Raw genomic sequence first — 20,685 nt, forward strand, 5'->3', positions numbered from 1 at the left:
TCTATATGTTGGCCTACATTGTAATTCAGTGGAATATACTTTTCACATTCTAAAGTTCTGATTTCAAGTGCTGGAAATAATTGCGTCCTTGGCAATTGTCACTGTTACATCCCAACTGGTGCACCTGCTTCTTAGTGGCTTAATTAGGGGATCTTAGGCCACATGATGACACGCAACAACTGGGTAACAGAAACTCCATGGAAAATAATTCCCTTCCTATCCAATGTTCAGGTTTAGGAGGAAGTTTTTAGGGAGGGTGGAACGACTATCTCGTATTTGGAGGTTGAAATGTATCCCTTGTGTCTCAGATTAGTTACCCTCCCTAAGCAGTTCGGCTCGGATGTGACCAGAACTTCCAAAGATGCATTTCCAAGGCTGGAAATCTGCTTCCCTTTACCCATAAGTTAGGGCAGGCTTTTACGTTTTCTAAACAAGAGCTTCTGAAATTGTAACAGGCACACAAAACTGCCAAGATGATGTCAAGGCTACTGGCGTGTGAATCGAGTTTTGAAGAAGTTTCTTAACTGTGGTTTTTAACCCTGTCAACATTTCTCTCTGTTCCTGGGAGCTTCCACTGATTAAGATAAGCTCATTTTGTGTGAGGTCTGAGGCGGCACCTTTTCTAAATTTTGCTGTCCGTGCGCTTTCAAACCACACGATGACTGTTCACTTATCTCTGTTATTCCTTTATTATGATCTTCTTGAGGTCAGGCCTGCGTTTTACTCATCTCCACAGCCCCAGTGTCTGGCACAGAGATTGCTTGACAACCGGGTGTGGATTTGAACTGGATCCTGTCCCTTGGTGAGGGCTACACACCCAGTCACCAGCCGGGATGGTTCGAATGGCAGAGACACACCAACAAGCTCAGCTGCTAAGAGCTGTTTCAAAGCTGCCCATTAACAGAAGAGAGGAATTAGAATTGTTTTGGGGCAGATATGCCAAGTTGCTTTTCTTCCAACCACGATTATTTGTTTGGAAACTTACAAATCCCGTGGCTTTTACAACACTCAAGATACCTTTGCCTTTTCTAACGGGAATCTTTCTTTCGGGTATCACTGGTGTGGGCTCAAGCCTGGCATGGCCCAGGCCATCCTTCTCTGCCTTCTGTTCTGCTTAACAGATCTCTGCTGCCTAATAGGTCTACACTGGTCCCTTCCTACCTTCCAGGTCAGCATCTCCTACTATTTAAATGTTTTTGAAAAACCTTTCAATAATAACACTCCCTTCAAGAAACACTAATCTGGAATTACTTGGCTGCCTTTCTTATCTGACAATATTTATACAGGGCTTGTTTTGTCTTTTTAATTAAGGCTGTTGCCTTTGATGGACCTGAATTGTGGATCTGTTATGTTCTATATAAAGGACGCCGTTATCTCCGTAGTCATTCTGAGAAGCAGAATCACAGTCGTTCATTAGTTAACTCATGGCCCTTAAGAGGATGGATTCCAGAGCCAGACTGCCCGAACCCAAATCTTGACTCTGCCACATGCTGGCTGTGCAACTTTAGGCAAATAATTTAACCTCTCTGAGCCTAGGTTTCCTCACTGTCATAGAAAAATAATCATTGTATCCGTATCATAACCATGAATTTCAAAGAAACCTTTCATGCAGCCGGGCAACCGTACTGTATCTATGTAGTTCATTTACCACCTCATTCTCTAAGATGGCTATGGCATCGCCCCTTCCCTCTCAAACCATCGGGGCCTTTTCCCCATTCTCACTCTTAGCTGAGGGCCTTGATTCAAGCTTTCAAAGAGGTATCAGGAACTAGAGTTGAGAAGTGCAGTGGCACACCATTACATAGCAGTGCTCTACCACATAGATAAAACAGACACGAATCACAGCAAAATGCAGCGAAGTGATTCGTTTTGAGGAATTACTACACTTTAAAATGTAATTTACTTAACTGTAAATGTAAATAATTTACTTTTTAATAATGGTTGTATTGAACAATCTGCTCACCAAAAATCCTGAAAATCTGACCATTTGGCCCTCAGGAACTGGTATGAGCAGCTTCAGCTTAGGGTGAGGTCAGTGTGGACATCTGATCAAGTAGGGCAATCAGAGTCTCTCCCCCAGAGATGGGGAATCAGAGCTGAAAGGACCAGCCCTTCGCGTTGCTGCAATACAAACTTGTGAACTGTGGACAACCGTCTTCCATACCCATGAGTCAAGAGCGGCAGGAAAAGCCAGTCTACTGAGACCGAATAAAGATCTGCAAAGAGAACTACAGTAAGCGACCAAGAGAAAATTCTCCCAGGGGTACTGGCCACCTCCCAATTTCTGGACCAAGCTATTCCTGATGTTGGCCCTTGGATTCTATGACATGTACCTATGTATTTAAAATAAATTCCCCATCATTGAATAAGCTTGAGGTGGCTTCCATTACTTGCAAACAACAGTCCTAGGACATACTATGCTTAGTTGTTTGGGGTTTGCTGGAGTTACACCAATTCAGTCAGTAGCGCTGACTACTTTACGCCTATCAACAGGTGTAAATATCTCTAAATAGAAAAGTGAATTATCTCATAATGGGTGCATTGTGTAAGCTAAAAGAATCTTTCAAAATATAAAATTTATATCAGGGGAAAAAATTACACATGTTCTTGGAGGTAAAAAATTGGGGAACTGCAGCCTCAGTGAATACTGGCGAAAAGGTTGTCATTTGCCAACTTCAGGCATTCTTGGACCACTTTTAAAATTCTTCCCATAACTGTGCATCATCAAATTCAATGCACCACAGGGGAAAAAAATGCAATTCATTCAATAAGCATAAAGTATAACCTCATTTAATTGCAACCTAAGCTAAAATATCTATAAAATTGTGGGTATAATGTTTTGATTATATTCTAATATACTTCAGAATAAATAATTAAGAAATGCTTGTTGGGGCGGGGACACTCCTCAGACAAGATTCTCTGAATCTGTCCCTGTTCTCACATGGTCTTCTCTTAATCACTTCTGCACAGCCCACAGGATTCTGGATTTGTCAGAGGACTACGCTCTGAGGCTCCATGATGAGAGGAATTAATCTGCTGTTGCTAAAATGAAAGCAATACATGGGAACACTTAACTAAGGGATCAGTGTTCATTATGTGGGAAGATGTATTTTCATAGGTTAATTCAATGACATCCTTTATTAGAGAAAGAAAGAAACTTGCAAGGTGAGCATTGGCCAATCCCACCTTTCAAGTTCATGTTAGTCTGTCTTAGTGTTTATCTGACTGAGAGACACCTGTGATACGTCACCTATCTCATCACGTGCTGGGTGAATGAGAGAGGCCTGACTCAGTTATGACCAACTTGAGTTTACTAAACACAGAGTAGCCAAGCCCTGAGTAGATATGATGTTTCTGGCTGATGTTAATCTTCAAAATTTCAGCAGCCCATGGCTCAGAGCTCAGCATCACCAATGCTACGTTCAGCCCTAAGAGAACACATCTCTTAGGGAGTGTTTTCTTCTGCTTTGATTCCTGCTCTAAAGTCACTCCTTAATGACATAAGGGGGTAGCCTCTGAGACTTGTCAATACAGAGGCCACAAATGTGCTCCACGGGAAAGCAATATCTGCAGGCTCCGAGACCAGCCAGCCCAAGTCTCTCTCCACACCTGGAGCAGCTCAGCCACTCTTCAGAAGCCCCGTGAAATGATGTGGGTGTATAATCCGCTTTCTCTCACATGTTACGAGGGAAAACTGACATGTGGTAAAGGGACCGAGCTGACCAGGAAGGGTCTTGGCTTTATTGCAATCCTATGGGTTTTCAACCCACAAAGTAGTATATTCAGTGTGCGCACAGTTTGGGACTTGCTGACGCAGTACCGAAGAGGCCACTGTTCAGAGTAGTTCCCCTCCCTGCCTTCATTTTTCTTTATTGGCCTCATTGCTTTAGAAGTTTTCTGAAATGATACTGACTAGTCGTTTCTGCATTCTGATTAATTAATTTATTTTTTTGGTCTGAGTAAACTGTGAGAATAAAAGAGGGGGAGTAGCAAAGTGACCGCATGAGAGCATTCTGAGGGTGGGGCGTGAGTAGTGTGTTATCGCCTGGCATTAGGCACATGTCACCTCAATTACGTCTACTACTGCTCCTTTTTTTTTTTTTTTTTTTTACACTAACCAGACTAAACTAAAAAACGGAAAAACCTTCATGTGACTGCCTCCAGCTTTTCGTCTTATGCCCTCCTTTTCCCTCCGCTGTAAAGGGTTTGGAAAAAATTTCACCAAGGAATAAAATTTAATTAAAGGTCCAGGAAACAGGAAAAAGTCACCGTCCCCTCGAACTCCAGGCGGGATCCTTGATCCTGTACGGACAAGCAGCACAGGCCGCCTGCGTTCCAGAAACAGAATCCTCAGCATTTGCTTCTAAAATCACACCTCTCTGACAGAATCACATACATTTCTCTCCTTTCCAAGGAAATAGTCCAATTTCCCACCAAAGCAAGGATCAGAGGAGACGTCTGGACAACAGACGACACACACAAGCGTCACCGTGTCCTACACAGGTGTCCTTGTCCTCACACAGCCCCTAGCTGCCCCTCCCTGGCACAGGCCCCTCTGCCAGCGCAGCGGAGATGGGACAGTTTAGGATCCCTATGTAGGTCAGCAGCCAGAAAAAAAAAAATAAACAGGTAGGTCTGCTCTTCTTGGTCATCCATCAAACTCCCAACAACACCAGCACCTCCCCCTGCCATTTTTTCCCCCCCCAAGATCACTGTCTGGGATAGATGCGCACTGCAAGCCACAGGGAGTGGACAATGGTTACCTCAATACACCAACAACATCCACTGGATCCAAAGGCACCGAGACCTCTTACTCAAAGAAACACCGCTGGTAAGCAGACGAGGCAGGGGCATATGCGAGGCCGTCTGCCCGAGGAGGTGTCATCTGCCAGGGAGGATTAGGTGCAGATGTTGGGGGGGGGGTTGACAGCGTCTAATTTCAATTCTCACTAAAAACAGAAACCAGTAACCTATGCTATTAAACAGGCTTTTTCTCTTGCCTCTGAAAACCGGTGGAGTCGAACAAGTGTACCTGTGGCTTTCCAAACGTTTCTTATGTGATCGTATGTCCCTCCAGACACGTAGGTCATACACCTGTCTGCCTTCAAGCCGGGGAGTAAATGAGTCTGAATGTCCAGAATTCTATTTTACACTTTTATCGGGTGAAACAGAATCGACATCCTCGCTTATGTGACCCCACCTCTTCCCGCAAGGCCCCCAAGCCCCTGGACATTTCCAAACTCCCTCGTTGCTATGGCTGTTTCTCTCTCGCTCGCTCGTTTTTTTTTGTTTTTTTTTTTTCCTAAGGCCTCTGGCCTTCCACTGCTGTTTATCACCTAAGGCAAACTCTCTCTCTCACTACTTTTCCCTCTCTGTTTCTTTAAATCTCTAAACCACAAAGCAGCATGCGAGCACCACTGTGGGTCAAGATATCAAAAGAGGGGACTTTTATAGGCTTCCTCGATAACATGGACAATAAAAGACGCAGGAGCACAAGCAGCATTACTGACCTTATTTGATGCTGTGCAGCAAAGAGAGACGGCTCTTCCGCCGGCTGCCCATGTGAGTCTGGGCCTTTGGGGTGTGAAGAGAGGAGCTGGGATCAACACTGGGGCTGGGCTTTCCTACCCTCTTACGCCAGCGCTTTCCGAGTGTTTTCAGCAAATAACGCCCAGATAAACAGAAGGTTACCGAATACATTAAACTCACTGCAGCAAGAAATTGCTTTTTGACGCCCAGTACATACAGACACTGTTTTTCTCTGCACACTCGCTTATGTGAACGGAAGGAGGGATTCGCAGACTGTGCGATGGATATCCACGCCGTGAAAGCAGGAGCCTATATTCCAAATATTACAGATGTTAATCACCTCTGCCTCTGCAGCTACAAGCCGTGCATTTCAGTGACGCATATTAGGGTGAGGTTTTCGGAGCTCATAGTCATAAATTATAATGTAGACACATTGCATTTAAACACAGTGCATTTTTCTTTGGTGTGACACTCGACTGGCTTTCATGTGACATGGGCCCAAGAGGACAAAGGCTTCAGCAGCCCCCAGGAATAGCCGCTTCCAAGGCCGTTCGGCCTAGTTAAACTCCTACTTGAGAAAAAAACGAAACAAAACATATCTGTTTTGCAGGTTTGACCTTTTTTTTTTTTTTTTTTAATAGTTAAGGTCACTTTTATAATCTACGTTCAGGGAAGATATGTTTTTCTCTCACAATGAGAAACTCCATGCAGGAGATAAGCCCTTCAGGACCTCAAAGATCTCAAACCCTACCTTATGGTCTCACCAAAATGTCTAAGAAGATCGTCCTACGCTCCTACCTTCCTGTCTTAACAGAGAAAAATGATAAATCCCTTCACCACCGGTCAAGGGGGGAAAATAAGAATCGTTATTTTCTCTTCTGGAGAAAATTCCGCTCGCCAGCTCCCAAGGAGGCACACTGCGCCCTCCCTTTCCTTTCGTCGTTTGTTTTGTGTCGTATTCCTGATGTCACTTGTTTACTGGTCAGCTTTCCAGAGTACCTGCTAGATGTTACTTAGTGATATTTTTAAAAATTTGTATTGAGTTTTTGGGGTGACATGGGTTAATTAGTAGATCATATAGGTTTCAGGTGTGCAAGTCTATAATCTGTCACCTGTATATCGTGCTGTGCTCGCCACCCCAAGTCAGTCTCCTCTCATCACCATTTAGCCCCCTTCGCCCTCTCCTGCCTCCCCCCAGCCCCCTTTCCCTCTGGCAGTCACCATACTGTTATCTGTGTCTATGAGGGTTTTTTTTTTTTTTTTGGTATGTCTTCTGCTTAATCCCTTCACCTTTTCCACTCAACACCCCCAATATCCCTCCTCTCTAACAGCTGTAAGTCTGTTTTCTGTATCGATGAGTCTGTTTCTATTTTGTTTGTTTTCTTTTGCAATTATCCGCTGGCCAGTTGCTCTTTTCCCTCCTTAAGAAATATCATTTCGGAAATCTATTCAACATCACCTTCACTGTTTCCTAGATCAAACACTACGCTTGTTGATGAACATTCACCTTAATTGCAAACAAGACTAGGAGCACCTCTTTGCACATTTCCTGAATCAGCCTCCCGCAGAACCCATCAGCGTGCTCACTGTCTGAGGTCACTGTGGACGCCGGTGTGAGCGGCGGGGCCGGCACTCACGGGAGGGCGTGGGCATGCCCTGCTTTGCCTCAGCCTCATAAATGCAGCAGATCTGGATCCAGGCAAAGGAGATGCAATTTCGGAATAGATGGGGACAGTCAAAGAACACATTTCCTCTGCTTTCCCCAGAAATAACAGCGCTGCCTCCTGCCCACCAGGCACGAGTTATCCAAACACATCAGGTGAGTCCGACCCTCACTCTCTACCCACCATCTGCATCGTGAAACACAGTCTCATCTTCATGAATATTTATCTGGGGCCCAGCAAACTTATGCAAAATTGGACTTTGCCCTCCACCCCCAGCCCTGTACAAAAGTGTTAAAAACATATAGTCAAACACATAAATAGAAATATAATTCTCCTATTTACTTGGCAGGCTAAATAAAGGCAACGAACATGCCCTCGGACCTCCCAGCCGAGAGCAAGGGTAAGGACCCTGCACCCTGAGAGTGAGGCCTGGGTGCTTCCACCCTCCCTTTCCCCACACGGGACACTGAGCACAAAGACCGCTCACAGCACGGCTGGCAACACACACGTAGAAGTGTCTCCCCCTCTCCCTCTGCCGCCTCTCCCAGCCCTAGGCTCCTGCTCTCATGTTGGGTTATTATTTTAGCTTCGACATCACAGGGTCCTGAGTGAGGTGAAATGCTGAGCATGGATGCAGGATACTCTCCCCCCCCCGTCCCCGTGAAGGCTGGCTGCTGGTCCCTGGACAGGAAGATGCGGGCCTTCCTGAGGGCTGCGTGGGGGGGTGCGCACACACCTCAGACGCAGCCTTGCAGGGCTGCACCGATACACAGGAACTGCAAGGTGGTGACGACAGCGTGGCTCGAGTGTGTGTAAACGGGGGTTAGAGATGATTTCACCCAGAGCCCTCATTTCGATACAACTGAGCCAAATGACCAGGAACCTGCCCATTGTAACCGCTCAAACCGGTGGAGACTAAATGAGATGAGATTTGACAGAGCAGGGCATTTGTAACACAGTATAGCAGCTTGAGTTTCTGTGTCACAGCTCGACTCAAAAATATTAAAATAAATCCTTTTATACTTATATATTTTTTAAAGTGACTTAAAAAATCATTGTTACCGTCATTTGTTTGCAGGAAATATCTGGATTTGAGAAGAGGCTACAAAAGGGTTACCAGGCTTAGCAAGGAAAAAAAACATGCCCAGTTCAATTTGACTTTTGATTAACAATGAATAATTTTTGGTACAAGTACGTCCCATGCAATATTTGAGACATACTTATACTAAAAAATGATTTCTCATTTATCTGAAGTTCAAATTGGACTGGCATCCTGTATTTTATCTGGAAGCCCTAAACCTGCAGAATGTGTGTGTGTGTGTGTGTGTGTGTGTGTGTGCGCGCGCACGTGCATGCAGGAGGTAGCCGTGGGGGACTGGAAGGGGGTAGTGCAGTGTACAGTAATCGCACTCTGTTGTGTAAACTTGGGGGGAAATGCATTCTTGACCCCTGACTCCTTGCTTGGATGGAAATATGGTCACTGGGGAGAAGATGAGATGAGCTTTGTAGTCTTTAGCCATATATATCCGGGGGCCTGGGGAGCTCTGATGGGAAAAAGGGCCCCAAATGCAATGCTAAGTTACCATGTTAGGAGGAAGCTCAGCTTGGGCAGGTATGTTTTCCAACATGGCGCTAACAGGGCACGCACAGGTGATTAACATTCCTCTGCTGAGGTTTACGACTTTATTAGAATACTTCTCATCATAATTGAATAGGTAAAAATTCCTGTCTTTTAAATACAAGCCTGTCCCTCAGGAGAACCAGATTATCACTTGAATTTGAAATCTTTCTGAATTTTTTAATAGTGCATAACAAATATGATTATCTATGCACTTTCTTCCAGGACTCAAACTTGCCGGGCCTACAATTATTTGGAACGCCTTTGGTTTCGATGGGAGGGTTTATATCAAGCTGTTGCTGCTCCTTGCGTCTCTCTCTCCCCAGTCCCTCTAAAATATTTATCCAACAGGTCCCCCTATTTCTCGTGACCTGGATGAAGCCCATCCGGGATCCTTTGGGATCCCCAGCAGTGCCTGGCTCTGCCTTATTTAGAAACCCCTGGTAATTAGCTGCGGGGAGATGCGAGGCGCAGAGGTGGTGTAAAGGGAACAGCTGGGAATCCATAGAGCTGGCTGATGAGAGAGTCAAGTGGAGGCCTGCCTGGCTGAAAGCTCTTCAATAGATCTGTAGTCTGGACTTGAACCCTGCCCTCTCACCTCAGGGTCTGATATTTCTTTCCTTTCTCTCTCTCTCCCCCCCCACCCCACCTGCTCTTCTCCTCCCAGCTTCTCTATCAAGGAGGGATGTGCTGACTGGGAATGTGGTGAGTGACCCCCACCTCTCCACCCCCTCTTCCCTGAGCCTTCTGCTGGAGAAAGGAGGGGAGGGAAAGAGGGAGAGAGAGGGGAAAAAAGAGGGCCCCCGACTTCCTCACAGGTAATTAAAGGGACTGTTTTCAAGGTTGCATGGGCAAAAGACAATTCGGCCCTAATGAAGCATCGATCGACTGGCACTAAGGTAGAAAGGAGCTGACATTCATTCAAAGGTACCTGTAACTGATGTGAGACACTGCACCGGGAATTATTCCTTCACTGCTGTCACTGCCCAGGGCCTGGGATGGAAACAAAAAAGGGGGGGGGGGGGAGTTGGCTTTAAATTTATTTTATTTCCGCATTGCCAAAATTACATGTTTCAGGCTTTGTTTGTTTTTTTGTTTTTTTCCTTGTAAAAAATATAATGCATCGGGACACATTCTGTTTGGCTGCAGGGAGGGGGGCGCTCCCTGCACCGAGGGTACAGTTTCTTCATTAGTCACGTTCAGAAGCCCACCAATCAGGCCCACGGGTCCAGGATTCATGAGGTTGGTGATGGCAAAGCAAGGGCTCCTGGGGTGGGCAGCGACGCCACTGTCTGGGAGCCCAAACCCGTCTCACTCAGCGGGTCTGACCGCTGTCTACTTTGTGCTGGTGTTTGCTATTTCGTGGCACAAACAGAAACCTCAGGGGGAAGGCGGGCCGGGGAGGGGGGACAGGCCACCACGCAGGGGGCTGCTGAGGATGCCTGATGGGGATGGAGTGAGAAAGGCGCTGGGATGAGGTCTTTGGCAACACAGGCATCCAGATGGGGTTTTCCTGTTAGGAATGGAAGCCGGGCAGAATGCCAGGTAATGGTGCGGGAGAGAAGCGAGCCCGGCGTCGCCTGCCAGCCCACCTGGGGGAGGCTTTCTGGGCGCTTCCTCGGGGCTGGACATGCCATGGACGTGGCTTCTGGTTTTGCTCACTACGCCCTAAAAATGTTTGCATTTAAAGAACAGCTGAATGATGACACGGGGATGTGAAAATGCTAGTCATGCCGAGTGAACCGGCGTGGACGGTGGGGGAGGAGAGGCGGGATCGATTCCCAAACAAGTTGAGTGTTATCTGAAGAGGCTTCGCCCAGAGCCCACAGCTCGGCTGGATCTTACAGGAGGCCCCGCGTCCAACAATAGCAGGTCCCTTCAGAGCAAGAAACACAAAGGGAATTTGCTCTGGTTCAGTCCCCACGGCGAGGCCCTTCGGGGGCTGACGAGAGTCACTCTTTTTTTGCCCCCTGCTAAAAGTAAGGGGAGGGGGGCGGAGAATTCTCTTGTACACACTCCCGTACAGACACGCGGGGCACAATGAACTGAAGACAAGGGGCCCTTTGACGGGACGTTTCAAATCACCGCCTCTTTTTCTCTCTCACATTTTCTTTCTTTCTTTTTTCTTCACAGAATTTATCGTTGTTTCTAGGTTTTGCTCTTAATTTTGGTTTGGTTTTGGAGGGAGGGGGTGGCAGGATATATTATTTAACTTGACAAATAGCATGAGCACACTGCCTCCCTGCCTCCCGCCCTCCCTCTGCCTCTCTCCCCTATTTATTCATTTGTGTTTACATTTCTAAGACATCCCTTTAGCTGAAGGAGGACACTTCCCACATATTACAGTATCGGCCATTAATGCAAATGGATAATTTATTGGCTGCACAGCCTCTGAAGTTTAATTTTTTAAAAGAAAAATTGGAGCCCAGTTTTCTTGGGTTTGCTGCATTTCATGTGTGTTTGGTTTTGTACCTTTTTCTCTCTTTTCTCTTGGAAACAGTTCGTAACATTCTATTTATCCACTTAATGCTATTTCATCGTGGTTTTTATTTTATTTTATGTTGTTTCAGCCAAAGAACGGGTCAGGAAACAGCAGCAGAAAAATTGCATGGAACACCTGCTGAAATAATCGTAATTAAAAAAAAAAAAAAAAAGTTTTCCCCTAAAAGCGGCTAAACTGTAGCCCGGCAGATCCTATCTGCATTCATTTGGCCGAACAACAAGATGTTGCAGGGGACAAACTCTGAATAAAGCAGTTCCGAGTTCCCAGAATTGGCACAGCTCAGCCTAAACAATGGCCGCTTCCTATGCACCTTAACCCAGCTTTTCAAAAGAACATCCCCAGAAACACAAAGCAGCAGCGGGAAATGGCAATTTTATGAATCCTAATCAATCAAAGGGCTTATTAACTCAATGTGAAGCCAGATTAAAATCTTTAATTATAAATCGTGCTAAAAGGAAAAACAAAATGTACTTATGGTATATTGAAAATTCCGGATATTAACATAGTTGCTATTATCTCTTGCAATATTAAATTCCCCCCTCTCCCTCTCCCCGTCCCCCCACCCCAACAACCTCACCTTTTTCTATTACTAAAGAACAGGGCTGCAGGACCCAAATCATTTTTCCCCTCGATTTATTAAAATGTATTCTCCTTCTCCCCCTGTGCATTCAATAGGCTGCTGGGAAGCTGCGTTGGTGGCTGGAGGAAGGGGTATGAGAAATCCCATTACTGAGCCCCGGGCGCCGAGCGTTCCGGTGCGAGGCTGGGGGTGGCTTGGGAAGCTGTTTATTAAGGGGGCAGAGTTGGTGTTATAGGGCCGGTAGTTTTTGTTTTTGTTTTTTTTCTCTTTCTTTTTTCGGGGGCCAGGGGAGGACAGCAATCAGCTGGGGAGCCTTTTGCTAATGAAAGCGCCGGCGAGCATGGGCTGGCAGAGTGACTGGCAGCCGTGGGGACTGCCCGCTCCAGCTCCAGCTCCAGCTCCAGCTCCAGGAAGGGCCCTTGCTTGCTCTAAGTCACCATGTGAGAAGAGGCTCTGGGTGCTGCTGCTGCTGCTTTTTTTTTATTTTTTTATTATCAGGCAGACATTTGGGAAATGACCACAGCAAATTTAATCACAGATGGGGGGTGAGGGGGGAGGGAGGGAGAGCAGGGACTGTGATTCACATGTTTTATTTATTTGTTCAGAGTCACGGCCATCCTATTGTGTGTCCCTCATTCTGTCATTTCAGGCCCCTCGGACCCACCCCCTACCCCTGCCCCCATTGTTAATGTAAGAGGCAGAGAATATAACCACGTTTTATAATAATAACATACCCAACACTGCAAAAGCAGAAACCTCATCTTGAGATGGGGCCTTTTCTTATATTGAAATGATTTCTTTTAAAAAAGAAAGAAAGAAAGAAAATCTTTCTGTTCTAATGACAACTTAGGATGGAGAGATTTGTTCTTTGTGTAAAAAATTCAGTGATCTTCGTAGCTAGGGTGCAGGCCCCCATGCCCCCCTTCTGCACATAGGCTATTGTACTGTTCTATTTTTATATTTACAGCGCAAGCCCCATGTTACCAAGTTGGCTTGAAATTAAAAATAGAAAGAAGAGAGGAAAAAAAGAATAATACTGGGCAACGTCTCATGTATAATCAAAGCTAATAAAAAAGAAAAAGTAATGTCCCAGTTTAAATTAAATCCTACTTCATTCCTTCTGTTCAAAGTTCAGACTTCCTTCCTCTCAGCCCCTCTCCTGAAACAGTGCCTTTCTTTGGCTTTATTCCTTTAGGTCCAAGGACAAGAAGCCCTCACTCCCAAATTAGGTCTCTTAAGGTCCCTGCCACTTTCCTTCCTAACCCCAGAACCAGGTTTTATCCATGGACAGAAGAAGGGAGCAGAGGGTGGGTTCCAAAGGGGAGAAACAGCTCTGGCTGATGGTCCTGATGGTGACTAGGGCTTGATTTTCATAATACAAGGTTGACTTTATGCTCCTTCCATCTAACACTAGGTCTAAACCGCCAAATTCAAGGAAGGGACTTGCCGTGGACGGATACTAACCAGGCGCAGCCCTGTGCCATGTCCTGGCTCCATACTCTCCTCAGGCCCTCATATTCATTCCTCACCATATTCCTGTAGCTACTACTCTTTCTAATGTTCAATAAAAATACAAGTACTTGATTCGTTCCTTCGTAACTTCTGAACACAGACAATGCCCAATGTTACTTTAAAACTTTTCACAAATAAGCATCTTTATATGCATTGAGCAAATAAAGATACACCTGAGAAGTTACAGGCTCCTGGCTCGGTGGCCTGCTCGGTAACCACAGCCCAGTGTCCCTTGCCGTAAACAGAGGGCTCTGATTTTTCTTTTGCTAAGATGTATACTTTTTGTATAGCTCTGTGCCTCCTTGACTTTTCTACCTTTGCTGACTGATAATTTTGTAGTTATCTAACTGTACAGATATAGCTGGGCGACAGCGTGAGTAAAAGATCCCAAATCAGTTTTCATGGCTAAAGTGCACACGGAATCCATTTTGGCAAAAAGAGCTGAAATTCTCAGAATTCCTCTCAATCCTCAAACGCCGCATGGCTGTGATACTCCTTTGAAGACGGGCATTGGACCTAATAAACCGAGTACTGGAGGCACAGATCTCGTCGTCTTTAGTTCTTGCAACAGCTTTTCACTAAATTCAAAAAAGACCTTTTGTGCTTAACTGAGTTTTCATTTCATTGCTTTTAAATTTGTTAAGCTTGACTTTTGACACTTTGGGTATTTCGCTTTTATATTTTTTTAAAGTGCAATTATATAATAAATATTTGTGCTTCTAAAAAGGAAACATTAATCTGTTGTTAATGCCAGTGTACAAACAATATAAAGTACTTCAATCTTTTGTTATAAATGGCCCACATAAATATGTACATTTTCTAAACATCATCTTTAAGCAATAGCATAAACTATTTTTGAAATAACACACTGTAATGTGTATACACATTGTATACACTATGTATTTACTATCTACTTCATGAGAAGGTGTAAACAAAACTGGAAAAAAAAAATTAACAGAACCAAAAAGGAAAGATAACTTATATAAATAATTTTGTTAATAAAATGTGCTTTTGAATTGGTATTTAAACAAATTAGACATTGTGATAAAAAGCACTTCAAAATTATAATTCTCTACCAAAAATAAAACTATCTGACTCTTTTCCCTTTGACTTACATTCCCAGTTCACTTTAGCAAATGAAAAATAGGAGAGGAGACAGCTCTCATCAGCCAAAAAATGAAAATAGGTATTTGTTTTAAAATAATGAATATGAAATTTTAGTTACTTCTCAGAAATTACAAGAGGGACATTTAGAAATTGTTTAAAAGGTAATGCTTAGAAATGAAATTTTCTTCTGATATACTTTTTTTGAAAATTTTAAATATTCAGAAGTAAACATATTCTTAGATATAAGTCTGGATCAAATAGAAATGTGTTTTCCTTTTCTGCCTAGAGGAAAATGATTTTAAAATTATTTCACACAGAAATATTATATTAAAATCAATATAAAAATGACATTATCATTAGTAAATGGAACATAATTCTCTAAACATTTTAATCCACTTATTTCAAGTATTCCAAATACATTTAAAATGTTTTTCGTGTGTATTTTTATACACATCACAGTTCTTGGGCATTATTACAGGTTTGTATTATTTTATGTCACGAAGAAAATGACAATCATGATAGCAAGAGAATATGTACATTTTTTTCTATCTTCTTTAGTTTTGTTTCAAATCCAAATAAATAGAAATGTAAAAAATGGTTTAAATGGTTATTTTAGAACTCTGCAGGGAATCTTCTTTTTAAAAGTATTTCAAGCCTTTTCTAAGGATTCCTCACATCAGTATTATGTTGTTGCTTTCCTTTCAAAAAATACTCTGCTTTTAAAAGAACCTTATAATTTAAATTTATTTCCTATGCATATGGTTTTATCAAAATCCCAATCCAAACACAGAAAATGCCTGGTGTCTCCTTAACACCTACAAAGCTAATGTTTATAGGCCAGCTTAAATCTGGGGAGAAAATATTCACCACAACTCCAAGCTTTTTATTTTTTTTCTTTTCTGGATCAGTCAAGCTCTACATTTGATATACAGACTGAATTTTTATTTTCCATCAAAATTACATGAGAAGCAAAAGGCTGGAATCTAAGACTCAGGCTCTCGACAAACTGGGCGGTTCTCCCCACTCCTCCTGTCTCTTCCCAGTGTCAGACCCTATGTTTAGATAAAACAATTTATCTTTATCATTTTCAAGCTGGTCAGACGGGCAAGGGGATGGGAGGTGCAAAGAGGTGGAGGGGTGAGGGAAAAGGTGATTGTTTCACTTGTTGTCAGAGGGCATTGATCAGCCCTGCTGTCTGCTGGTCTCGGAGGTGAGGCCATGTCCCCCAGGAGCACTTCGGGGCTGGGCTGTGTCAGTGCAAAGCTGTATTGAGTCATGACCCAAATGACGGCTTATTGAGGGAAACGGGTATTGGCGTCCAAATCATTCTGAGACACCCTCAGTAACACTTAAACCAGTCCACTCCGTTAATGTCAGGTCACGGGGGACACATTTAGCCCCCTCTGCTGACCATTAGGCCCTTTGATGGAGTGGACGATAAACTTGACGGGACAAGCCGGACCCCTGCTCTCGAGCCTGCCTCCGTTGACAGCAGGTCCAGGACAGCGCTGCCTTTCGGAGAATGCGAGGGGTCCCCGAGGTCAGGTCCTCTAGGGGTTCTGTCCCTTTTACACCAAACAGGAAAAAAAAAGGTATACCTCACACTGGTTTTAATGTTACAGCGTCAAAGGGGGAAAAACTAGCCACCATGATGCTTCACAAAATTTTTCAACCTTGAGGTCAGACACAAATTGTAGATAAAGTGGTCAGGCTCTACCATTTTGTAATTTTTATTCCTTGCTTTGATTTTTCTCTTTCTTCTAAGCACTGCTGATAGAGTGCAGGTATTTCGAAATCCATTTGTTATACCTTGTGTGGCAAAGAACAAAAAGAATTCCTTATTGTTTCCCAAGGAAGTAGAGAAGCATTGGACACAAATCCACTCCGTTGTGATCGCAGCGTCTGCAAGGCGGTGTTCTGGAGGGGAATTATTTTATTTTGCATTACCAAACATCAAATATATTTGGGGGCGGGGGTGGAGGGGACAGTGGGAAGCTAAAAGTTAATTGCATTTCCCCATCAATGGCAGTGTTCGCCTAAAACAAACTTCAGCCTGAAAATAATGGAAAGCACAAACTAACAAAAACCAGGTCTTTGTTAACATTCAAAGGGCGAATTAATAATCATTATTGCTACTATTTAAACAAATTATACCTAACCCTTCTGTTCCAGGAGAGACCGCTACTGTTTTCTTTTTCCACTTTCCCGCCAGCAATTCGGCCTCTGGTTTGACAGAGCAGATTTCCTGGTGTGACGGCCCTTTATCCTACTTTTAACCCCTTGTCTGGATTCCTCTTGAGGATTAACTGATACTGCATTAGAAGGGAAAATGAGAGGGAATTTTTAAGTGGCCCCCCACAATCGAAAATCGAATTCACCAGCAACAGCTTTCCCTTCTTTGAACACTAGTTGGTAATACATAATTAGTAAAAAAAAAAAAAAAAAAAAAAGTTGTACAAATGGACTAATAATTTGACCTAATTATACATCTGTTTTTTCTTAAAAGTAGAAATCTAATTAAAAAGATAATCTATTTATTGAACTATTAACTCCCCTTCTGAGACATAAGGAAGCAGCTGGGGGACATGTTTAACCAAGAGCGAGGGAGGTGGAGCCTGCGTCTGGCTCTCATTGTCTGCGGCACATTAGCCAAACCTGGGGGACTTCTCCAGAGTTCATACGCTTTGTCTCCTGACGCGGTCGGGAATCCTGAGAGCCCGCTAAAATTCATAAATTCATAACTATTTCTTCTCCAAGGAGTCAGTTTATCAAACCACACTGGTCACATCTCATTTTCATATAGATTTCAGGACCATTTCAACCCACAGAGACTGGATAAATTAAAACACACACCCGCACCCTGAGTTATCACGTCCTGTTCCTAAAGCTCAAAAGCAAGATTCTTGTGGATTCAGAGATTTCAAGTGATTTAAGGGGGTTCATACTTTGGTAGGCTTTTTGGGAGAGGAATTACAGTAACTCATTTTCTTCCACTGTACATTTTATATCGTGTGTACCATGTGTATCTTTGCACAGCAATCCCCAACAATCGCTAACTCCATCTTGATGTTTTAGGTTGAGAGGGTATAAATAATCCCAGCACAGATATGTCCGTGAACATGTCTGTGACTGAGTGCGTGCGTGCATGCGTGCGGGGGGCGTATGTATGTGAGTGTGGGGGTGGGGAGCGCACGCACATGGGCATGCGTCTCTCACTCATCTCATCCAAATAGACTTCTAACTGGAGCCCTAACTCAAGAAATAAATTGCATTGATCTGGCATTTATAATGGGGCAATCTTGAGTTTTTAGTGGGACGAGATACCAAAGGGAAATTACATCATTGCCAGTAACCTTCTCTCTCCACCCTGCTTTCGGTAAATTTTCCCACCTCTTCCTTTCAATTTGCAAAGCCAAGAAAGTGTGCAATTAAGAGAGGTATATCTATCTATCATGCCTTATGCATCTTTTGAGCACCTAATAAGTATACTATTAGCAACTGAAAAATTAGTTACGAAATCCATATTGACTAACATTCTGCCATTTCATCCAGAAACCATTCTATCCTGACCCCAACGTAAATTCCTGAGGCAGAAGCTGACTGCCTAAGACATGGAATGCACCAAATTAACAAAATTAGCTTGACTTTGAAAACAGTTGGAAACTGTAATTCCACATTTAAATTTTCATTTCATTACTGCAGTTAGAATTCCAAATGAAAAATCAGGAGAGATGGGATGGGTTCCGCATGACTCCAAAGTCTTAGCTATTTTTCTGAGAACTAGAAGACTAGATTTTCTCTGTACTCTGTTCTCTAGGACCTGAGTGTAAGTGGAAGAAAGGCATTTTGTCCGATAGCGGAAGAACATTAGATACCTGTCTGTCGTGCTGTGTTTATGTCCCTTTGTATGTATTGAAAAAAAACACACAGAACCTTACCTTACATTTTCCTGCCCCAGTATGAACTTTCTATCTGTAAGATTCTCAAAAAATAACACACCAGTCAACATACATATATAAAGATGGCTAATTCTGATTTTCACTCTCTTTTCTTGTGATTTAAGTCTCCTCACGATCCCCATTTGTGTCCCCAAGCCTGAGTGTTCCAGGAAAACTTTATTTGTCAAGCACCCTTTGTCACATGTCCCTATGCTCTGCTACCTGCCCTAATCACATCACCTGTGAACCTGTCCCAAGGGGTGACAAGTGGAATATATTCCACCCATTTATTGGCCCTTTGAAGAATCAGACATGGAAGTTTTACCCCAACAGAAAAATGCTTCTAAGTGTTTTAAATTGATACCTGGAAAAGAAATCTTACAGTTTCTTCTTTCTCAAAGATGGCTGATAAAAAGTATTCCTAATTTTTAATTTAAGTTTTGGATTTTACTTAAATCTCAACACATTTTGAAATAGCTCACTGAGCGTCATTCTCTGTGCTGTATGTCACTAGAGGTCACGACAAGGTCACTAGGCTATTATCCGAAAACATCACCCAATATAAAAATATAACAATTCCATAGTTTCAACACTGTCATCAGGAACTCTAACCCCCATGACTTGAATGCGTAACAGCAAACAAGCCCCCTTCCCCATCTGAAGGTGACCAAGGAGTTCAGTCTAAGGCTCCGGCCTGTCCTTTGAAGCAGCCCTTGGTCCCTGAGATGAAAGTAATAGAACTCTGGGATACCAGAGCCATTTCCCAACATAGCCCAAACCAAGGGGCCATCTCCAGTGTCACTGGCAATAACTTCTTTCTATTTATGTGGCAGTTATTAGTCTGTAGTTGATCCTGCGCAGACTGGTCATGTTAATCGGCGTGTGATGACTGGATGGCAAACCACCGCGCAATGCAAACTCGAGGGCAACGTGGCAACAGGGTGTCCAGCAGAACTGAGGATCCGCCTGGCTAGATGGCAGAGCAGAACCCAGGTTCATCACCAAGTGCAGGGTGGGGAAGGTGGAGCCCTCGCTGCTGCTAGGAGTAGGCCTGGGGCTTCTTCCACATACAAAGTCAGGAGAGCGGGGAGTGGGGACTAGATTTTCTCTTTGCATACACTGTGCTTCCTCATCTGGTCACTGAAATGTTTAATGTGGGTTTTTCAGAAAAATTGGGGCAGGTGAGCAGAAAACATGATAAATGGGGGCCTGCATTTCACACAGCTGTTGATAACAAACTAAGTCTGAACTACTGCACTGGGAGTCAGAGTACAAGGGTTGGGGGGGGGGACGTATGCAGGCAACAGGGAGTTAAGTAAATAAATTTTTTCTCTTCTTTGTCGATGTGTTTAGTTTTCTTCCTGCCAAGATTCATCTCACTCTGCTATCTTGTGAGAGACACATATGGTGCAGTGAAATTGCCATCCAAGTAAGCATGTCCCGGCCTGTTGAGACAGCATCAAATAAGATTAAAGCAAAGTAAAAATAAAAAGATAGAATGATTTTTTTTTTTCTTTCCTTGTACAGAGACCGTCTGATGAAAGCCACTGAGGTACTTGAATTGCTTCTAAAGCTTCCGCAGCTATTTCTTTACTTTGGGTGGTTAAGGAAAAGCCAGGAAAAACACAACAATATCTTCTTTTCTTTTTCCAAGTTGGTGGGGGGGAAAAAAACACAAAAAACACGTGCTTTATAATAAACCAGATGTATATGAATAGAATACAATATTGCCTCTGGCGCTTCTGTTGCAAACAGCACTTAAACATGTTGTAGACAGACTTCAGTCTTCACTTTCACCCCTTCTCTCTGGATCCCACGGATTAAAACTTTTCAACACGGCATTGAATAAAACTTCTACTTTTTTTTATAGTAATATATCTAGAGTTTTTTGTTTTGTTTGTTTTTAATGGCAAACTATTGATAATTTCTTTATTTTTCAGACCTCAATATAGGAAGAACTGCGTTTCATCTTCACCCAACTGGTGGCCAGATTTCCCTCCTGCTGCTAACACCTCAGGAGACCGGCAATAGACAGGTAACTAACTCCACCCCCTCCCAGCACCCCCTGTGAAAGCGTGGGCTCCCCCATTCTCATCAGCTGTGCATACAACGCTTCAAGTCCAATATGCCGGGAAATTATAAATGCATCCGCCCTCCACCAGAGTGTCACTGGTACCTGGCAATATCCAGATGGTGACGTTTTGAGTTGGCTAGGTTAACGCCGTAGCCGCCTC

General features: G+C 43.6%; 1 long non-coding RNA gene across 6 annotated transcripts in view; it reads right to left on the reverse strand.

Annotated features, from left to right (window-relative positions):
- LOC107527918 (uncharacterized) overlaps positions 1-20,685 on the reverse strand; it is a 766,921-nt gene that overhangs the window by 291,925 nt on the left and 454,311 nt on the right. Inside the window, exon 4 of one of the 6 annotated variants that reach the window (XR_015716031.1) lies at positions 9,743-9,804. The exons of the other annotated variants lie outside the window; for them this stretch is intronic. This is a non-coding gene — a long non-coding RNA (uncharacterized LOC107527918). The remainder of the gene's footprint in view (positions 1-9,742; positions 9,805-20,685) is intronic. 6 annotated transcript variants of the gene reach the window in all.

The sequence above is a fragment of the Miniopterus natalensis genome, chromosome 18 (assembly GCF_054644295.1).
Source record: "Miniopterus natalensis isolate mMinNat1 chromosome 18, mMinNat1.hap1, whole genome shotgun sequence".
NCBI lineage: Eukaryota > Metazoa > Chordata > Mammalia > Chiroptera > Miniopteridae > Miniopterus > Miniopterus natalensis.